Source organism: Sinohyriopsis cumingii, chromosome 4 (genome assembly GCF_028554795.1).
Source record: "Sinohyriopsis cumingii isolate HCF-2022 chromosome 4, ASM2855479v2, whole genome shotgun sequence".
NCBI lineage: Eukaryota > Metazoa > Mollusca > Bivalvia > Unionida > Unionidae > Sinohyriopsis > Sinohyriopsis cumingii.
In genome coordinates this window covers 143083113-143106200 of record NC_142964.1, presented here as the reverse complement: position 1 = coordinate 143106200, position 23088 = coordinate 143083113, and the positions used below count along the sequence as shown (strand labels likewise).

Here is a 23088-nt window from a genome sequence, read left to right as displayed (position 1 = left end):
AATAGCATATTATAAGTGTGTAGCAATACAAACCTACAGCAAAGTTAAAGAGTAGGCCGTTACATATACAATGAAATTACTAGTATTCACCTTACATTATACTCAATGCTTCTCAGTTCAAATATATAAAATTGCAGTAGTTAGTGCACAGTATCAGACTTTGATAAGCTTGTGAAACGTATTGCAAGGAAGTGAGAGAATGACATTATTTCTTTTTCGGTATTTGATTTCAATCTTAGCTGTATCTCATTTGTGTGGGGGAAAAACAAGAAACAAAAGAACTTCATGATATGAAAGTGTTTCGTACCCTGACTTTGCGAGACGCAAGAAAGGTAAAAATGTTAATTCTGCTTATGCGGTCAGTCAATTTTCCTTGTACCGAGAGTAAACATAAAAAAGCAAGCTGTTACACCTTCCAGAAATATGATCTTCCCTTCGATCACGGACGTTTATGAGATCGCACTAGTGCTCCTGTGTTGAGATAATCGAACAAGAAAGTCTTAAGGTAACATATGGCCTCAATCTTTTTCTTAATGAAAAGCGTTTTTGATTTTAACATTTTGTTTAGTCAGTGCTCGAAAAAAAATACACCTACTATATTGGGCATGATTCGTCCATTCAGCCAATGTCACTGCATGTTGGGCACGCCTACGAATATGTATATGCACTCGTGGTCTTAAAGTAAGCCGAGGTTTAGATTCATTTTTTCGCACCCAGTTGACCTATTTTGCATGATTAATACGTCAAGGAAATTGCAATGACAAAGGAATATTAAAGTGGTTGAGAAATGAGATAAATGAAGGAAGCACACATTGACCATAAAATATTATTGTTAAATTTGCAATTTACTCACTAATGCAAACTTCCAGAAAGTGAGAAAACATAACTAATTAGATTCACAAGTAATAAAATAATCAATTTTTCGTCAGTTAACGGTTCTCTTCATTATTTGTTCATTACTGTTTGTGGAGAAAAAGCTTACGTAAAATCTGACATCATCCTTACCATCTAAGGATGAAATTAAACTTGTATTATATTGTATTTGAGCATTTTGAGGAAAGAACCGGTCCAAATCTCATGGAGTGGGGCCCCGAGTGGCCGAGTAATCTAAAGCGCTCTCCGTTACGGATCACTGCCATCTCACCTCTGTCTGCGTGGGTTCTAGTCTAGGATTCGGCCAATGTGGGTATGTGAGAAAGCTTGCCAGTAGTTTCTCGTGGGTCGGTGGTTCTTCCCGGGTTCTTCCTCCACCATTAATACTGGCCGCCATGCATAGCCTATCGTGTGCTGAAAAATGACGTTAAACCCAACAACAACAGCAATCGTCATGGAGTCACCTTTCCCAAAGCAAGAAAAATCATCCTTTTTGTATCGGATGTCTATATAAATAAATAAAAAGGCCCAAAATTCTAGTTCACGCGAATTCTTTCTACTTGGGGGCCCCGAGTGGCCGAGTGGTCTAAAGCGCTCTCTGTTACGGATCACTGCCATCTCACCTCTGCCTGCGTGGGTTCGAGTCTCGGATTCGGCCAATGTCGGTATGTGAGAAAGCTTGCCAGTAGCTTCTCGTGGGTCGGTGGTTCTTTCCGGGTTCTCCCGGGTTCTTCCTCCACCATTAATACTGGCCGCCATGTATAGCCTATCGTGTGCTGAAAAATGGCGTTAAACACTACAACAACAACAACAAATCTTTCTACTTGTATTTTCTGTGTAATTTTCCGGTTCAAGTAATAATAAATAAGTTTACATTTGAAATCCACATCTAACAAATCCAAACGAGAGTTGTGGTAGTTCCAGAAATCCCAAACAGCTCAGAAAACATTCCGTAGTTGTTTTTAATTTTAGAATGACAAAAAATCTCACCATTAAGATGAAACTTTCATACAATCTGAGACTGTAAAAACCCCTCCCCAAGCATAAGCCTGTAATGACCGAAAGGTTCACGTGCTATTGGTGAGGAAGTCGTTTTGTTGTGATATACTATACAAAATTATACATTATAAATAATAACTACACTATAAAAGATGGAGAAAAAAATTAATGGAAAAAAGCTGATATAAAATAAACGCTCTCTCATTTCGCTCTATTGTTTTTATTTTGTTTCATAAAACACCCTACTCCGAGTTTCCTCTTACCCTTTCCACCCCATTTTTGATATCTATGCCGACACCAAATGGTGTCGGCGAAATCCAGCTTATCGATGGCAGTGGACACTGACCATACATCCCAACATCAATGTCCAAATATCAAAAATGGGGTGGCAAGGGTAAGAGGAAACTCAAACTAAAAACACCCCAAACTGTGCTCTAGCACAATATGTTGTAACTTGTATATCTCAGTCGAAATTTAAAGTTAATAGCAAGTATATATTGCAGGTGGGATTGGAAGATTTTTTATGTTTCTGGTATTCTATGTCCTTTCTCTCTCTCTCTCTCTCTCTCTCTCAACATTGAAGAAATCATGAAACTTACCGTATGTACTCGCTTATAAGATGAGCCTAACTGCAAACAGCAGAGAAGGCGATGTGCTGTAGCATAATGCGTATGCAGATCTGGTTCTGTGTTGTGTGTTCCACTGATAACTCTTTAAAAAAAAAAAAAACTACACAGGCCCAGACCTGCAGGTGCATTATGCTACGGCAGATCGGGATCTCTGTTGTTCGCAGTTGGACTTATAAGCGGTAGTTTCGGCATCCATTAAGATACAGATCTAGAATTTGTAAAACAAATAAAAACTTGTAATTTCTACAATTGTGTCCGAAATAGAAACTTGTATTTTCTACAGTTGTGTCTGAAATAGAAACTTGTATTTTCTACAATTGTGTCTGAAATAGAAAATTGTATTTTGTACAATTTTGTCTGAAATAGGACGAGTTTCCTCCTCTTCTTATACTAAATGCTTGAGCTGGATGTTGACCGATGCATATCCACACAGTCGTATTTATAGGAATAGAATTACAATTTCAACATTACGTTTTGCATAGTTATGCAGTGTAAAAGTTAAATGTGGTGTGTTAGTAGGTCAGAACGGTATAATTCTTAATCACGTAGCCATTCAAAATGTGTTAATGATAGTTTCCTATTGTTAAAGAAATTAATATAATGCTGAACTTAGGACCTTCCTCTGCCCTTCCATTCTCATCTTCTTGCAAACCTATTAGCAACTTTGAACCCGAAAAGGTTTGGAAAAAAATGTTTATACCGTACCTGTCATTGTCTGCACCACTTATAAATGTCCACATTCTAATTTACTTGATGATCACTTTTCTGTTTTATTGTCTCGCGGCATTGTTTTATTTGTACGAGACTGGATGCGAAAGATACACGTTGACTCAGAATTGCTGACTTTTGTGACTCGCTAAAACCAAGGTCAGCATTTATATAAACATTATCATACGCATGCGAAGATATTAGCACAGTTTCATTACAGATCTTAAACTATATTCCTAAAATTATAAGTTTTAAGCATATTTTTATCATTTGGTTGTCAACTATTAATTCTAAGTGAAGATTCAGCAGCCCAAATATAAACATTCAAAACTCTCTTGTTTTATTGATAAAGAAAGTTTTAGATATCCTCAAAGTAGAGCAGTGGTCTCAAACTCAAACCACCCAGAGGGCCGCATGAGGACATTTTTTATTGAGTAACGGCCAAGCCACCTTTTTATCTCTCATGACACCTTGTGGCGCCAATCATTTTGCTGGCCACAAGATATGGCTTGGCGGTCCGCGTGTTTGAGACCCCTGAAGTAAAGTAATTACTCAAATATTCTATTGTCCAATCTTAGAAGTATAGAGATTTTTTCCTTCATCCTTCCTGCTGATCCTAACTCTGGTTATTGAGAACAGGTAACAAGTATGAATGACAGAGTGCAGTTTTCTTGTAAAACATAGAAAAGTATTGTTCTCTTGGAAAAAAGGACAGACGGGCGGACAGATTAATAAGCTCATTCACAATGCTGTCCAAAAGCAGCTTCATCGATTCAGGTTGATCAATGAACACATATTCCTACGCATACATGCAGATTCAAGTTTACCGCTCCGGTGGCCTAGTGGTTAGAGCGTCCGCATCGGATGCGGGAGGTCGTGGGTTCGATCCCCGGCCGAGTCATACCAAAGACTTACAAAAAACGCTCAGCATTAAGAGGTTAGTGTTAGGACTGATCGGCCTGGTGTCAGGATAATGTGACTGGTTGGGACATCATGCTACATGTCTGCGGCATGATGCCCCAGTGCAAGATATCACTATAAACTGTCACACTGCAGACATCGTAGCGATATGACTGAACTTTTTTTAAAGCTACGTTAAAAATCCAAATGACACACACACACACACACACACACACAGGTCTAAGTTTAAGATCGACCATCTGTAGTCTCATTGGCAAAAGAAGGTTTATTGTTTCCACATTATCATAGATGCTTACTACTTTTAATTATTTACATCAAAACACATTGGACCGTAATTCTTTCAACGTGTATTCATCCAAAACACATCGGACTATAATTCTTTCAATGTGTATTCATCCAAAACTCATCGGGCTGTAATTCTTTCAATGTGTATTCATCCAAAACACAGCAGACTGTAATTCTTTCAATGTGTATTCATCCAAAACACAGCAGACTGTAATTCTTTCAATGTGTATTCATCCAAAAATACATCGGTCTGTCATTCTTTCAATGTGTATTCATCCAAAACACATCGGACTGTAATTTTAAATGTGTATTCATCCAAAACACATCGGACTGTAATTTTAAATGTGTATTCATCTTAACATTCATGACACATTTAATAACAAACAAATTAGCATCAGGTAACTGCGGCAATTGCAGTTCAGATAGATCAATATGATGATTTCAGACATGCCGTTACATTAGCGTCCGTTTACATGAGCGTTAGTCAAGATTTTAGACCCTGACATGCCAATCAATTATAAAGAATGATCAATGTCTTTTGTTCTAGATTTTGACCTACGTCAAGTGCAAATGCACTTTATTTTCCTCAGTGGAAACATTCCTATCCCAGCGTTGGTATAGGCAGCTGACCGTGAATACGTACTCACAAGGTGACTCAATGTGTCCTCTGGAAAGTCAGCCATGTGGTTCGGTATATATTTTAACGTTTTAGTTACCTTCTTATCTTCTATTTCACGGTGATAATATACCATTATGGACAAGGTTGTATGAACGGGACTAAGGTACATCTCACATTTGTAATAATATCCATGCTAACACAATGTACCGTTACAAATCTATTTAATTCATCCAGTCATAAAGCACTTTTATAGAAGTACGAGTGGTATGACTGTGTAGAAAGCAATTGATATCATTTCATTCCCATGACGTTCGATTAAAACTCAACATTGAAATATCATACACTTTACCATAAACGACTGAATAACGTGATATTGATTTGTGTATAAAGTTCTCGTCAAGCACTCACAAAAGAAGGGTTTTTCGTTGTTGTCGTTGTTGTTGTTGTTGTTGTCGTTGTTGTCGTTGCTGTTGTTGCTGATCTTGTTGTAGTTTTTATAACATAAGAATTGATAAAATAAAATCAATCTAATCTGGAACCATTGATTGCGACACTCCTTTTGTCCTTGTCTCATAGGTAAAATCTCCACAAATCTTCCGATCATGTTTCACTTTTGATAGCTGAAATCTGGAAAAGAAGTGGCCTTGATTTTCAAAATGTTCTTCTCTCATCTGTCTAAGGCATTCTCATTTTTGTACAAATTCTGGGATCTTAATGCCGGTTGTTTGTGCCGTCATATTATGAATACAGATGATCAAAATAATAGTATCAGTTAAAACCACCAAGGGCTCTGCCTGCCCATCTGAAGCAGTATTGATATACGTAACAAAAGATTAATATTAACTATGAAACACTGATTTAACAGGGTTATCTCTCAGTGCGTCATTGACTCATTCTCCATCAAAGTTGCAGCAATAAAAACTAAACTGAAATATGGTTCTTACCAAAACTATAGCCCTGCAGCAAATAATTACCATTTTTGATTGTGAAACTTAATTGACATTTCTGCACTAAGACAGACACATATAAAATGAACATGCCATTTATCCTGCAAATTACCATTTATCACATTCAGTGAGCAATATAAAGGACCCTTCATCCTTTGTTGCATGCTTTTCTATGTGAAAACGATCTTTGATTAAAACGATAACATTTGCATCCACATAAGTTAACATGCCTCGCAACTGCAGACAGTCTTGATTATATTCAGTTAACGATTATCTAAAGCAGACGATACAGGTTCCAGTCCATGCGTTAACGATTATCTAAAGCAGACGATAAAGGTTCCAGTCCATGCGTTTGATAAAGAATACACTCAAGCTTAGAGCCATGTATTTCATTTTTTCGAAGTGCTTTTGAAGATTTTGTACAAGTGGAAAAGGAACTATTATAACACCGAACTAATATTGTAAGCCACAAACTTACTATTATTGATGTGCATAACATAATCGATTGATATTCACAGTTTGCTGAAATTATGCATAATTTTCCCGTTTAATTTTATTTCTTTAATAAAAAAAGTTCACCTCTTTCTCTCTATCTATCTCCTTAAGATAAGGACAGTTTCTCTGTTGAAATGGCGTCATGTATAACCTTATAATGGCATTATAAATGGTACCAATAATTACCTAATATGTCTTGTTGTGCATGTTACTCTAACATAATGACCGTTTCTTATAAACTGTTTAGGTATAACGACTCAGATTCCAAAATAATGCATAAGCTATGAGTCGAAGTATGTAAATATTAGCTGAGGATCGTGTGTGCGACATCTATCTGTGTGTATCTATATCTATATCTATATGTGTGTATCTCTCTCTCTCTCTCTCTCTCTCTCTCTATATATATATATATATATATATATATATATATATATATATATATATCGATAACTATCTCTATATTTATCTCTCTATCTATATCTATCTCTATATCTATCTCTATCTTTCTATCTATCTATATCTATCTCTATATATCTCTCTCTCTCTATCTATATCTATCTATCGATAACTGTCTCTATATCTATCTCTCTGTCTATATATATCTATAATGATGATAATAATAATTATAATGGTAATGGCGTGTAGCAGTTTGATAAAAATTATGACCGTATTTAATACAGGAATCACATTCCTTGAACAATGGCGTGTTTGCAACGTCAAAGATAAGATCATACACTATTTTGCCTAAATGCGTCGTACAGATTTTCAAAGAGGCTGTTGTATGATTTTCCAATTAAATATCTGGAGAATCTTGATAAATAAATCGAGCTGGTAATTACCTTGGGACAATAACAATGCAAACTTGGTGAAGCTACTAACAAAAAGCGTGAACAATCATTGTATAATATTGTGTAAGAAAATTTCATGTCACTGCCATTCAGTGAAGACATTGAAATGAGTAGTGAAGATAGCGATGAGAATGAATATAACAGATACCTTTTATAAAAATAGGACAATAGCATTCACACTAGCCAACCTTCAGAGTATTCCGAACGCAAACAATGGAAGAAATAATGTGAGCTATTTCCAAGTCTGATTGAGCGAAAACCGTAGATGACATATACAATTACTGGAACACTTTTGATATTGTAGGATACAAACGTGCTATGTCTGGCTGTGTTCGAGTTGGCAAAATGCCAGGTTATATGACATTTGAACTGAAACCGTCCTAAGAGAAATTCTATCCTGGTTTGTAACAATTTTTAATGATGAATCCAAAACTAACAAACCTGTTTATTTTCCAAACCCTCTATGATATTTTAAGCTATCATTTGGATTATCCGCCTCGCCTAATTATTCAGATACCACCGTATGTACAGGAGGAGATAAAAAGGCGGAGACTGGAAAATTTAACTAATTCAAGAAAGTTATATATTGTAAAATGCAAATTATGCGGCACAGCATGCAGTTATAGACACTCCAAGTAACATTAGCTCACGTTTTGTGATGATCTCGGTGCCCGACAGTGTATTAAATGTGAACCGAAATAAATTCGTATAACCAGACCATAAGGAACTGTTCGCGAGTATTATCGTGCAAAGACTTATGGGATCTATTATTGTAGAAAACCCCGAAAAAGTCATCGATAGAAAAGTCAACGAATTAAATACCTAGGATCGAAACGAGTGCAGTTCATGATCCTGGTAAACTAAAAGCAACACCACAAATATTAATTAGTTATGACCATGAGTTTTCTTTATAGTCCAACATGCAGACAGCGAAACAGTTGAAGCAATCCTCGAGAAAGCATGGAGTACTGATTGCAAGCAGTATGAAAAACATGACATACTTGTAATGTGAGAACTTCTCTAGAGGCGCTACTTTTGTCTGTGAAGCGACTTTGCAAAATAGCAGCGCAGTATAATATCAAGGTTTCTCCACGAACCAAGCAGGCTGAACTAGCACAGGTACTTGGCGATGAACAAGAGCGCCACCGTAGTACTTCAGCTGTTATAATCACGGAGGCTGCCGCGAAAGTATGCCGTTTCAAAGACACTGAGTTTAAGTTACATAAACTCACATAAACATCGTAGTAGTTTTATAAGATAAGAATCCGAGCTAAGTAAAGAAGCTTTAGATTTTTGAGAGTCTTATCGTGAAGATGAGTTCCGAGGATCGCCCACGCACGTCTAAAGTTAAGACGGAGATTGTTTTTCGTGTGCATTTGATTATGAAGCTTAGCCGTAACAATGAGATGTGTTTGAAACCACAAGCCCGTGGATTTATAATAGTTATCGCGTAATCTTAAATCGTTCAAAACCCACCGCGACCATTACTGAGGAAATCGATGAAGCGTTTAAACAGATTCTTGAGACGCTGAAAAATTACATCAGAGTAGGGTTAGGATGACTGTGCAGATACGTGGAAGTTTAACAGCATATTTCCCCTTTGAAGCCTTTGTGATACTGAGACACTAAAGTACGTTCTGCCACGCCTAGTGATCAACGTCAAAAACAAAGACAATCAATATTACGAACTTGAGATTTTGTCTGCGTTACCGACTGCTTAAAATAACACAATCGAACCTCGAAAGTATAAACAATACCTGTGTGAACTTTAGTTTGGTAAGATCGAATTTCCTGCAAACGTTACAAATCAACCCTGATATCCTTGTTTATGTATTTGCTAGGAATAAAGAACTTCAGCAGCGACTGGACAAGCCATACACATGTGCAAGCATTTAATATGGATTTGTGTTGTTACATTGTCCAGATGCGTGGTATCATTATGTGTTTAAAACAATGCCAGAACCTTGCAAAAACATTCTAAACTTTACATCGGTGCAAAGAAAAAAAAAGAGGTTTCCCTATACTTTCTACGTGAATTTCGAACGTTCCTGTGGACGCCAATCCAGAGATTCAGTCATATACGACGTCAGTTTCTAAACAATTTCCATTGGGGGTTTGTTACATTATTATAGATGTCATGGAGTGACTCAGCCACTAATGTTAAATTATGGCCAGGACTCTTTTCAGGTGGTTTTTTTTTTTAAATCGCTCGATGTTACAGAGAAATGCATCCGACAAAGGTTCTCCTCGTCAGCAGAGAGGCTTGTAGCCCGTGATAACACAAGAGAGTTATCCTTGTCCAGTCATTTCTGGATCTGTAATGGTCCGTTTGGGACTGATGACAACGTACGCGATCACTGTGATATCACTGGTGGGTCTAGAGACACCGCGCTCAGAGCATGCAATCAACAGTTCCGAATTTTACCAGGTAGATCAAAACCTCCCGTGGCGTTTCGTAACCTGCGTAGGTATGATGGCCGCCTGGTTATGCTAGGAATCTCAGCAGCATCAAAGGCGCTAACAACTGTAATCCTAACAACATGGATACAATGCATGACGTTTTGGTTGGGTCAGCTGCAATTCATGGACTCGTTAACAAACTTCCTTATTAACCTCATTTTATAATTACTCGTAGATACTGTGGCGCAAAATATAGACATTTGCCATGCGCTCGGGCAAAGGGATCTATCCCTACTAAAGCATTATATACTTGGACAAGCATTTATAATCCCAGTTGTATCCGATCGAGGCACTCCATTGGTCGTTGTCTTACGAAGGTATTTTTGCGATTGACTACATGCACGCGAAATGATGTCTGGCCTTTGTTTGGTTATGTTTGAAACTTTCCGTGATACTGCCATGAGAATATACAAGCTAGACCCAGCTCACTATTTCTCGTCACCAGGAATAGCATGGGATGTACTTTTGTCAGAAACAAACATAGATATGGAACTGTTGGCCGTGATCGGTCAACATGCAAATGTCAGTCATTGACGGACATAACTCAGTTACATTAAGTAAACAATCTGTATGCAATGATGCAGACTATGCCTGTCGGATATTTTACATGGTTCAATCTCACATTTGCAGATATAGGTGGGTAGGATCATAACAGCGACATCACATACTTTTATAAAGTTGACCTGGAATGTCACGGCGAGCTGCAAAACACACATAATGATCATCCACTGGCCCAAAAGCGATGTCATGATACCAATGTGGAACGTTACTGATTCCGGTAGAAATTATACGGAGAGTATTAGGCTGGCACCAAACCTAATAATGAAGAAAATTTACGTGGTCCACATACGAAACCTCCATCAATATTTACGTCTGGGAATGCATGTCAACAAAGTGCACCGAATATTTATCTTCAGTGTCTCCATTCATCAAGATGAACATTGATCTGCTCACAGACACTACTAAAGAATTTGAAAAGGAGTTTTTTTTTTAAAACTCACTAACAACGCCGTTTTAAGGAAAACTTTGGAACACTATGCATTGACCTTTTTCGGAACAATGAGCAACATAATAACATACAATATCAATGAACGATTGCGTTATACAACAAAGGATATTTAAGATCGTTATACAGATCGTCGACACAGGCAAAGAACAGACCAATAAAACATGGTGACATGTTTCCAAACTCGGCTCGCGTGCCAATCATTGGCCTTGCAGCATCCGGGAATACTCGATTGTTCCTAAATGTGTTCATTAAATAGATAACGTGCAATAGGCTGTATCGGATTGCATTCTTTGACGATAAGCCTTGTTATGAAGTACTCAAGAATTTTCAGGTCGTCATCGCTCACCATTCCTTTGTGATTGACGACCTTAACACGTGAGCAAATAAATATGTTGTGCACTAAGATATAATGCTTGAATACCAATACATCTCCGCGAGAATATTTTTCCGACGCCAAAACAATCAAACAGACGTGGCCTATGTGATACAGTGAAACTCACACGTATCTAAAGTGGCCCAGGACAACTGCAACATTTTGGTGGTATTTCATGTCGTTGACGCTCATGGTCCCTTAAACATTCTTCGGGGTTCGGTATTCTGCCGACCAGTCATGGGATGAGTTTCTGAATAGTCTGCGGATGTCAACCAGGTTCCACATAGCTTCCTCACAACTGAATTGATATATGGGTTGCACAAGTATTGTGCGGCTTTGAACAAATCCAGTTAAAAGCGTCATAAATGTTTACAATAATGAAAACTGCAATCGACGTCATATTACAATATGCTGACCGACGCCGCAAATCATCACCGGATTGACGGAAACCTCTTTGCGGTAAGAGAGATGTCCGTGAACGCGTCAGAGATATGTTTGCGTACGGGAAGACCTCACAGCAGGTTTTGAACAATCGTTTTCACCAGTGACAAAACCCATGCGCGAAACCCACGAGACAAGTCTAAAAGCTGGCTGGAACTACATCCGCTATGATTGGAACAAATGCATAACTAGTTCCCGTTGTTAGGACAGCCCGATCCATTTAAAAGGTTCCAGTTCAAATTAAGCACTCAGAGGTGGCCAGGGTTGAAGAGGCAAAAGCGCCTCCCGAGGGTAAGTCAATGATTTTACAGCTTAAAATTATCTAATGAGCTAGCAGATCGAGGAGGAGTGTGTCATACAATTTCTTGCTTCTTTTCCCAGCTACGCAAAATATTAAGCAAGTGAACCATATATGAAATGTATCGATAAGGCGATAAGGTAGCACTTGCAAATTAGGTTGTATTGGTATATCGGGAGAGGTTAAGAAATCCTGCTATATTAGGGAAAGACAGAAAGGAATTTCGCGACAATATCAATAATAATAGGTGTCGACTAGTGAGACCGGATCCGAAAAGGTGAAGGTATTATGTATATTGTTAATTGTGCGAGCGCACACCATGAATTTTTGCACGGGTAAAAAACGTTCGTGGTGCCGTGTTCGCGCTAGTAAAAACAAGTCAGAAGTCATCAATGAGGCCGCATAAATTTGTCAATTGTTGTTCACCAACAGCATCATGAACGCAGGGACGTTTATCTTCTTAATGCACTGAGTCACTGAAGACTTTACTGATTTTATATACCAGTGATGATGAGTTCTGAGACGATTCACGTGTGACGCGAAGTCCACGCAACGATGCAGCGTGTCTTTGTAAATACAACCCCGAGCATCAACTCAGTGATTACAATCTCATGAACGGAACCAGAATTTCATGCAGTCTCTCTGACGACAATCTCAGCGGGGCAACCCCGCACACTTTAGATCGCATTATCATCGGTGAGCATATATCGCAGTTGGCCTAGTATTCAATCGCATCCATTCGAGAGCTTCAAAGTGAATAACTCTCTCGAATTTTCGGGAAAGGTCGAAGAAGAAAGAACCTAGAATGTTATTAGACTTCCCACGGATGCGTAGATGATTAAATTCATCAATAACAACATCTGACGAGAAATTTCGTTGGCGACCCACAATGACTCATAATTTCATACTCTAACACAAGCCCATACTCTTCTCTGCCATATCGATTAAATCTTCGCAGTATGAGGTGGCATTGCACCGACACCGTTGACAATAATTCTGGATTCCGTAGATAAACGAATCTCACGCAAATAATATAATATTGCGACAGACATTCTTAGGATTATCTGAACCATTCGTGTTAATTTGACCGGTTATGTCATATGCAGTAGTTACAAAAGCGGGATTTCTTCAAGCGTAACCTCTCAGAATTATACATTTTTTTTTGTTCGCCCCAAATTTTCCCCGGGTACTCTGCTCTCAACTAATGACATAGAACATGTGTATCTTCCATGCAAGATTACTGGTTGAATAACCTTCGTTTCACACTTATGGCACTTGTATTAGGACATCTTGTTCTTGAAGCATTAGATGCACTTGAGAGTTCACAAACCCCGTAAACACTTATTGATTTTACATTGTCATTTAGGAGCTACGTTTGATAGTATAGAAACTCCCCGCTGTCATTTACAGGCGCGAAGTCATGGCAAACCGACACGACACCCACACTGAAAAGATTAGGTGTGCCACTAAAGCGGATCTGATTCAAAGTTACCAGCAGTGTTACTGTTGACGTCGGCCCGTGCGAGCTTGCGATTTTCCAAGATCAAAGTGGAAAATTGCAAACAATCAACATGGACATTAAAGATGTTGTTTGAAGCCGAAATATTCCATAGCAAAAGCCCTGGACGAAATAAACTGAGAAATGGGGAATCAGCGACTCTGTAGTGTTCATGATCTCCACCCAAACATATGTCATATATCAACAATACTGATGCTGCGATGCTAACAGCCACACCATCACCACCACGCATAGTAGTTTCATTTACAGGATACCAATAAATGATGATCAGCTAAGAAGGGACAAATATCTTTGGTTGCTAGAGATGATATTCAGTTTGAAGCATTCCACATATATCTATCGGGATATTAAACAGTCTTTGATGTTTAAGGTTTGCTATCACGTATACTCGATGGATTCTGAAAGCAATAACGATGGGGTGGTATATTGGGTGATAGGCGATAACACCATTGATGACAATTAAGTTCCGCTTGTTTATGCATATCTGCGTGAATACTTTATTACATGCAATGAAATATAATCTACAAGCGAGTCAAATAAAAATCGACCGCTGTGACCACCCTCGTGTTAGAATACCAATACGAAGTCAGATTCGATTAATTGCATTAGCACGAGAAAATGCCCAGTTGACTACTCAGGAATTGTTTTCAGAAGGATACAGTGGAATTAACCGAGAAACCAACAGCGGTAAAATTCCCGTTAAAGATAGATATCGAACCATCGACATTGACTCTGCTAGGAAAAGAAGGACCTCAACTGACATTCACCAAAGACACTTCTCTGTGTAACATTTTTTTTTTATTATTGGTGGGGGGACAAAAACTGTTGAAGATACACAGCAAGGTCGTAATCCATCTACAATGAGATAAACGTGGCGCTAAGTCCTCAGACTGCACCATCGCCGGAGGTAATGAATATTCCCCAAGAAGAGATTTCTATGATTGCATCGCAATAGGACAAGGAAAAAATGTTTGGTCGGAGGTTCGTAACTAGCATAGGCATACCAGTCGGACTTGCTATTGACGTTATATCAGTTGTAACCGGTGAGATTAGCGGCACTGGTCTTTATTTAGAACTTCTAGAGGCGGCACAAAGGAGTATCACCTGATGTCTATCGAAGATAAAACGATTACCTTGCGGAGTTCGAAATGATGATTTTTGAAATGGAAAAACCACATACGTCTTCGAGCGCAAAGTCGACTATTACTGTGTGTGTGGAAAGCTCCGCTTCCCAAACTAAATAATTTCATTTTAAAACGACAAAGTACATAACTGCAAAGAAAAAAAGAGTGCCTTCTGCCACACATTATTGTTGTAATACAATGCCTGCATTGTTATATTTCTGAAAAAGAAGTACAAGAAATATATGGAATGAGCCAACTAGATTATATCAAATATTGAATACTCTCAAATACTGCCCAGCTGGCTATGCAAGCATATGCAGCCAATAATTGATAGTATTAGGTTAATAACAGCGTCTGATATCGACAAAAAAATCCAACTCATATTACTGAGAGTCCTCTGAAAATAATGAATGGATTCAATGTTACGTTAGATGAAATTTAAGAGTTGAATAAAAAAATATTAGATGATATTGCAAAATCTCACAACACAGTAGGCGGACGCTTTACTGCAAAAATCACGTACCATTTATGGTACAGCAATGGTCAAAGGGAGGATAAAGATTGAAAGAAGAATTGAGGGGATTTTATGACAAGAAATCGAGGAAGAACTGACTGGATAAGGCAACTCGTAAAATGGTTAGTTTACGATTAGGTTGTGCCAACTGGCCGACGGGTCAGTGTACCAAACATAGCGTGACCGGTCGGTGTTCAAATAGTTAATCACAGGTAGTCCACGGACTGGTCAGTGAACAGATATAATGTAACCGGTCGGTTTATTCATCATGCGAGCATTTATGCAAATCATGGTCATAATAAATAATCGGGTATGTGTTTGTTTACGTGCATATAACGCCTGTGGTGGTTTTGTAGTTATCTCAGAAACGCGAGAAGCAGTTTGGCATCTGATCGAGGTCTTCTAAACCTACACGACTTTCTTCTCGCTTGGCGTGCCTCGTGGTAACTTCACAAGCTGAGGGGAGTTCTCACCAGGACAAAGTCATGAGGTGGAGGTGGCAGGCTGTGAGCCATATCAATACCTTATATTCAAAACTTTTATTATCATACTACTACAATTTCAAATTGTATGCAGGCGATACGAATGCCGCTGTCATATAATATTGGGAAGCATAGTTTATCTAGTAGTTTTGGCGCTGCGAAATATATTGCATTATCATATAGGTAACTGCGTAGTTACCTACACTTGAAGGACACTTATGCAGCCAATGGCCATCGTAATAAGGAAAACAAAAAACATGGGATGACCTACAGATTAATGTGTCTGCTACTTTCTCTGTCGTCATGCCATCATGCCATGTTTCGTACATTGCATTATTATAATTACGACGCAGAATGCTCTAAATTATTAATTAGTGATGATGATACGTATAATGATTACTTTGTTATTCAACATTTATGTGCCAAAATGTATGACACAGAACATGTAATCTGAAATTCGAAAACAAAGTCGTGGTGTATTCTAATCATTGGTAACATTTTTGCTTTCATTTACAGTAAGACTTAATTCATATCAGGCTCTTTTTGGAGGATCATTATCAGTAGCTCGTCCCAAAACTGTTTCCTAGTGCACATAAAGTAGTGACGTACGTACGCAGAATTCGGATTTCAACAAAATACCATTAATATGGCACTGATTCGGTGTGCTTGTTTTATTCTAATTGATACAAAATATTACGATTTTAATTTCAGATATAGTGTAGAATACATGAGTTGTTTTACATGAAGACAAAGTTCTCTCATCACTTTTATACAGAAGGGAGAACAAAATATTAAATAAATATATTAAAACGTTTATTTCACGGATGGCTTAAATGTGGGTTTTGAATTGAACATAATCTTTAGTTGCCGTCTTAAAGACAAGATTTCTCTTAATTTCGATTTTTTTGGGGTATATTACCTCTAAATGTTTTAGAGTGGAAATAGGAGGAAATATAGGAAGTGTGGAAATAGGCCCGGCAACATTTAACTGTAAGAAAATAGACTTACACATCCACCTACAAGCACAGGCACATACACCGAATGAGCACGAGCGTTCATATGAGGTGGCCGGAGCAACACGATTTTATAAGTATATGAATAGATACTTATATAAAGACATTGTTAATAGCAGGCGCAGACATAAAGGGAAGTCGCTGTGCTAGTTTCTTAAGGAATATATCAGTTTTGTTAACCAATACACTCTTTTAGGAATCAAGGAATTTCAACCAATTTCGATATTTTACTTCTCTAGTAGTCGCTGAAAACTCGAGAAAACATCACAGATTATGAATGATGGCTAATAAGTAGAACACAAACCCTGTGATTAGCTGAACAAGATGCCGCATTGACTTGCTTGTACTAAATACTGGAATAAATCAGGCAAACATGTATGTCGTATTCTGCGAAAAACAAAACTGTTCCATCAGTGATTGAATGCTTTTTCTGTCTTGGTCGTGCAACCCGAGATTTATTTAGTCTGTTATTTTTGTTATTTATTTAGTCTGTTCTTTTTGTTATTTATTTAGTCTGTTCTTTTTATTTTCTTCTTTTGTCCTCAGGCTCATTAATATGAGGACAGTAATTTTACAGAAATTATTTACAAGTCAAGGGTGATTTATTAAAGATACTTGTCAGGAGCTCCTGGTTACAGAGTGGTCCAAGTATTTGCCTTTACAGATCATTGACATCTCACTTGCTTCCGTGTGGGTTCGATTCTCAGTTCGAACAACGTGGGCATGTGAGAAACCGTGTCAGTGTATTCCCGTGATTTGCTCGTTCTTCCCGACATTTTTCGGGTTCTTCCTCCATCAAATATGCTGGCTTTATCATCATGTATTGAAAAATGACGTTTAACTCCTATGGCCACAAGAGTAATGGTCTATGAATGTTTTTCATTCTTTAAAATGCAAGTTCAGTTGAAGCCGCGTATTGAGAAATATAATTTCTTAAATTTGTCGCATTTGTCAGTCCCATAATCCACATTTTCCGTTTGAGTACATATACAGCAATAAGAAACGCTATGTTAGTCGATCAGCATGTGCCAAAGAACAACATTTTGATATAATTGACCGTCTTAAAAATTCGTACTCGTAGAAGCGGATTAATGAAATCATACTGTACGCTGAGTTCAGCTCACAATTAAAAGATCATTTAGACTGAAACACCAGCATTATTTCATTAGGTTCAAGAAACAGTTGTATCAAAGAACATCACATAGCGTCACTGTAGTGATGAAAGCAACTTACGAATATATGCGATCAAACACTAATGAATAAAAGGTTCCTAATCTATTTTAATAAAGCCAATCCTTACATTGGATATAACATATTCAGAACTTAAATGCAATGCCAACTAAGTAATGAATTATTCAGTCTAATTATAATTTATTTCTATACAAGTATATATTTTAACCGAGTATCGAAAAATATTGGACCCGAGGTCATGTGGCACTGAATGCCCGAGTGTTGTTTTATTTAGCCTTTGCCAGAATTAGTTCATCGAATACGGGTACTTCGTTACCAAATTAGGAATCGGTGAATATTTTTACGTATTTACGTCAATACAGCCGAACTGACCAGTAGCAAGAACGCTAAACTAACGGGGTTATTTATGACGTACATACTACGTGTAATTATAGCCTTTGCATAAGTGTACGGTATTTTACATTCCAGAAGAGAAAATCTTGTATATTTTCCATTTATTATGACTTAAAACCTGGCATTGCATGGTAATAGGTAACTCCTTCAGTTTCTATATCAGCCATATGGCAACGACCGTGTAATATAACTAGCACACAATATTAATTTTTAAAATTGTACTTTTACGAAGAACTTTCCCTTATAACCTAATTCTATATTTTTACATAGGGTTTGTATCAAAAAACAGCACCAGGATCTCTTGTTAGTTATAATACATATTATACAAAACATCCTAAATAACATCAACATTGTCATTTTTTAAAAAGTACAATCCCAGAACATGTTCTTGCAATCGCTGCGGTATTATTCATGTCAAAGTCCATCCTCAAAAGTACAGTTCTTAATCATTCCCAAAATTAGCGAGACAAAGGTATGCATTATTTTTTTTTAGACACGCACAAAGAAACAGCTTAAGAAAATAGCGTATCCTTTATAATTTCAGTTGAAATTGAAATTCTTGAAATCTCTACAAAGTAGATACAGTATTCAATCATTTAGATCCGCAAAAAAACAAATGAAAATAGCCTTTTGGTATTAAACAAAAGAATTAAATATATGTTTACCATTCACAGAGTATTATTTATGTCCTATTTTACGTCAACCTGAAATTATTGGAGGATGGTAGAAGAGTATTTACTCATCAAAATTACCCTTTAATAGGAGATTAGGATGTCAGCGAACATGATTTGTGACATGAAAAACTACCGTTGTGTTAGGTGTTAAGGAACTAAATAAGCTAATGTGCACATAGTCTCTTCAGTCAGAGCACAGACAGTTAGATCAAATTACAGCTGTATTACGACGCAGAAAAATAAATTAATCTAGTATCAATGAAAGTTATGTGTACTGGAAACCAAATGCCAACGTGTTTACTTGTTTGTTAAGACAAAGAAATGAGACTGGATCGATCTGCTTATAAAGAAGAATCTATAAAAAGGCTCACAGCAATTAGTTCTTCCATGAATTTATGTGAAAGGGAAGGTATAGTCCTACAACGTAAGACACATCACTCGATAGTTTTGTTGTGGGGGGGGGGGGGGGGCTGGGTCTTACAGTCTAACTAACGGCGCTGTGTAGCGTGTTTTGATGTCGACTAACAGTAAAGAAAGTCAAGTTTTCAGAAATATCACACAAACTGGCAACCAAGATCGTCGCTTTTCTACAAAGTAAAGTTATAATGTTTTTGTGAGACTTTACTTACACTGATGTCTTTTCTGTAATAAATTCAAATTCTTACAAAAGATATTGACCCGTTTTCAAATTTCGTTGGCCTACATTTCAGCTGGCTGGAAAGCGATGGAAGCCGGGAATGCCAAAATCGAGTTAAGTTGAAATACTATTCTTTAACGAAAGGAATAAAAATATATTATGCTTATTGGAACTGGAAGCAACGTTCCGTTTTATTCCAGAAACATATCCCTCACATGAACATACTTAAACATACTTCGGCATACCTCGACTACCGTCGCATTGCAACAAATTCAAATGTATGTCAACAGAACATGAAAATGCGTCCATTTGCTAGTGTCATTTTCATTCCGCCGTGATAAAGACAGCACAGTAAGTATATTTATTACATATAAATTAGTGAAAGAATATCGATATAGGCTGCCAAATGTGTGAGATCTTCCTGAAACTTTAAGTACTTGTTCCGATGTCAACCGACATCGGAACACGCTATACAAGCCCGTTATTTGGATAGGAAGACATAGCACTAAAACAGAAACAACATGTGCTATGTCTTACATTGTAGGACTATGGGAAGGTATTATTACAAACGAACAAAATATTGGTATACAGAACACTTTGGTAAAGCAAATGTTTCATACATGCATCGTTAATTTTATGCGAGAATACGTTCATTTTAAACTTGAGTGCGTGAAAACGGGCAACGCTTGTAAACAGAGCTCCCCCATGGCCTTTGACACTAGGATTCCTGGACCATCAATCTGCAGAATTTAGGAGGTGAAAAAGAACATTTGGGAGTTTGAGAAATAGTCAATCAATGGGCGTAAATTCATTACTGAAGGCAAATAAAAAATTTTTTTTATCGTAAATCTTATTGGCTTAAACATTTACTATATTTTGGCTTCATGTTTGTATAAATAACCTGCTGAAGTTTGAGATAATACATGACTTCATTAACAACATGTGTCCACCGTGAGTTACTGCACGTCAGTATGACGAACATTCTTAACAGATTAGGTGTCCAAAACAAGCATTGGAAATTCCAGGATACGGTGGAAAAACTTACATACCTCAAATAACAGCCATGAATTTCGTGTATGATGAACACGTTTACTGATTCTCCAAAATTGAAGTAAACAGATTGTTGCAAGGAAAAAGGTTCCCATACTTACACCAAAAATAGTTCGGGTATCTTCTTCCTTCCTGTATCCCTGATTATAGATATGGAGATGGTATAAACCCTGAAACCCTCTCAGTTTCTCGCTCTTTTGAAAATCAGTCATGACGTGATACATAAGTTGGCTTATTGGTCGTAAAGGAACACTCGGTCATAAAGTCACGGTTTAAACATTAAAAAACCCACTGAACGATAAGTTTGCTTGACAGAAACAAAGAAGTCAGAATTAGGTGTCAGACACAGGACTGTCATTTCTGGTTTTTATATCAAGTATAACAGAATATACAAATTAATATCTGCTTCAAATTCAGCGTCAAATACTCAAGCATATCAGCAAACTGTGTGCACGATACAGCGAATATGACAATCCTAGAAGGAGATATTTAACCGCATTTATAATAATACCCAAGTCTTTACAATCGCGTTAACTCTTTTCTGTCTTCGTCCGCACATGCATTTTAAACATTTGTTTTATTTCCAGATAATGAAGTACACAGAAAAATTACTCCGCCAGAAGAATGCAAAAAGGCGAGTTACGAACTATCACTGATGTATCAGACACTAAACATCATTGTCGAGGATAGTTTTGATAAAAATTAAAAATATATTGTCCATGATGTAATATAAAAACAATAAAAATGCCATTGTCCATGATAGGTTTTGATAACAATTAAAACTGCCTTTCAGCTGAATTGTACTTTTTATCAATTATTGAACAGTTCATAAACATAGAGCGTGTGCGCCAAGAGCCCATTTACGAAAGTATAGAGAATATTTACATAATTTAATGTGTTGCACGCGGTACCTAATGCTTCGTTATTCCAATGCAAATAGCCGAGTGTATTAAATATGTGAAAAAATATATAAATGAGCGTAAAATTGTGCCTTAACCTTGTTACATAATGGACGAGTGGAATAGGCGACACAATGATCTTGACAATGACGAGAGTCAACCTAACTTTTAGGTCTAGCGTGACTGTCCACGTGGTCTGAAAAAATAGTAGTCAATAAAGAAATTCTGAACTTCTGCACTTGAATTTCAGCCTCTCATGAATAATTTGATATTTTTTTTACCAGTAAGATAGTATTTGGAATGTAGGTTTGGCAAACAAATCAATTCTCCTCAGAAGGTTGCTAAATCATTAAGTATTTCGAGGCAAATTATCCAGAATTACGACATGGAATGGGAGCTTTAATCTGCATTAACGAGGGAATTACGCCTAGTTTGTTTCTTAGGCCGTGAGGAACAGTTCTTTGAGTAGATGGAAACAATGAAATTTGGAGATGACGGATGGTATCAAATACACAACAGAACGTTCTGATTCCCAAAGACTCTTTGGGTATTAAACCCTGTAACAGCTGGTGTAAATCTCAGGTACTACATAAAAATTAGCAACACTTTGCCTGTTTGATTTGCAAGAAATGAAATGGTGAAACACACCATCACATTTACTTTGACATTCAATTTGGCCTAAATATTTTGAATTAATCGTGAAAAAAGACTTCTTTTGAATTATGTTTGTACTGCTTTTTTATAAACAAGATACAGATGCCGTTGTCAAGGTTTTTATTTTCTCAAGGTTATTTTAGTGATGTTAATCAATGTATTGCTCAAATGGTATTTGAATATTTTAAAAATATCGGTTGTAATTAAGTATGGATGATATGAACGTGATTAATTCGCGATAGATAGAAGAGTGCTAAGTATTTATTCTGTTATTAGCGCTGAGCTTGGGTCTTTAAACGACTTAGGGCCGGGGGGGGGGGGTCTAAGACGCTCCCTTTACCGATCAATGCCATTGCACCTCCAATTGCTTGTGTTCTAACCAGGGTTTTCCATGGTTCTTCATGCACCAGTGGTATTGGCCGCCATGTATCATGTATAGCCTACTGAGTTCTGAATAATGGTGTTAAACAAAAAAAAACAACAAAAAATAAAACAACATTGCACGTCTGTGTAAACCTCGTTTTCCACTCTTTCTGCATTCATCCTCCTGCCATCGACAACATGTAAAATACCACATATTCGTGGAAGTCAGATAGAGGGTCAGAAGATGTGTTTATACTGTTACAATAATTACTTTTATGCTAAGCGCACTTGAATGCAATTAAAATATCAAAGACGACGGATCCATTGGAGCCTGTTGGTCATTTCTATACTTTTTGGAGTCGATCAAAAAGCTTACGTATATTCGAAACTAAATTACCGACATGAGAAGAAAAAAATTATAGCAGTATCTTTTTCCTATAACAGCATGGCAAGTTTGACATAAATATAGGGTAAAGAAATTTTTATATTTATACAAATCCTGAGTTTGTCTAAAGACATGCAGGTGTCGTCTGGCCTAAAATATGCAAGAGTTAGAGGTTGATGTTCTATCCTTGAAATTCAAACAAAACCATTCCGATCAGACGTCAGTTTATACCGTATCAGTCATTTCATGCATATTACACGTTTATACAAGAAATCTGGCCTTGCT

General features: G+C 37.2%; 1 long non-coding RNA gene across 1 annotated transcript; it reads left to right on the top strand.

Annotated features, from left to right (window-relative positions):
- The first annotated feature begins 234 nt into the window (after window positions 1-234).
- LOC149802233 (uncharacterized) lies at window positions 235-21605 on the top strand. Its single transcript, XR_016420510.1, has 3 exons — window positions 235-505; window positions 4963-5106; window positions 21106-21605. It is a non-coding gene; the product is annotated as an uncharacterized LOC149802233 (long non-coding RNA).
- Window positions 21606-23088: the final 1483 nt, after the last annotated feature.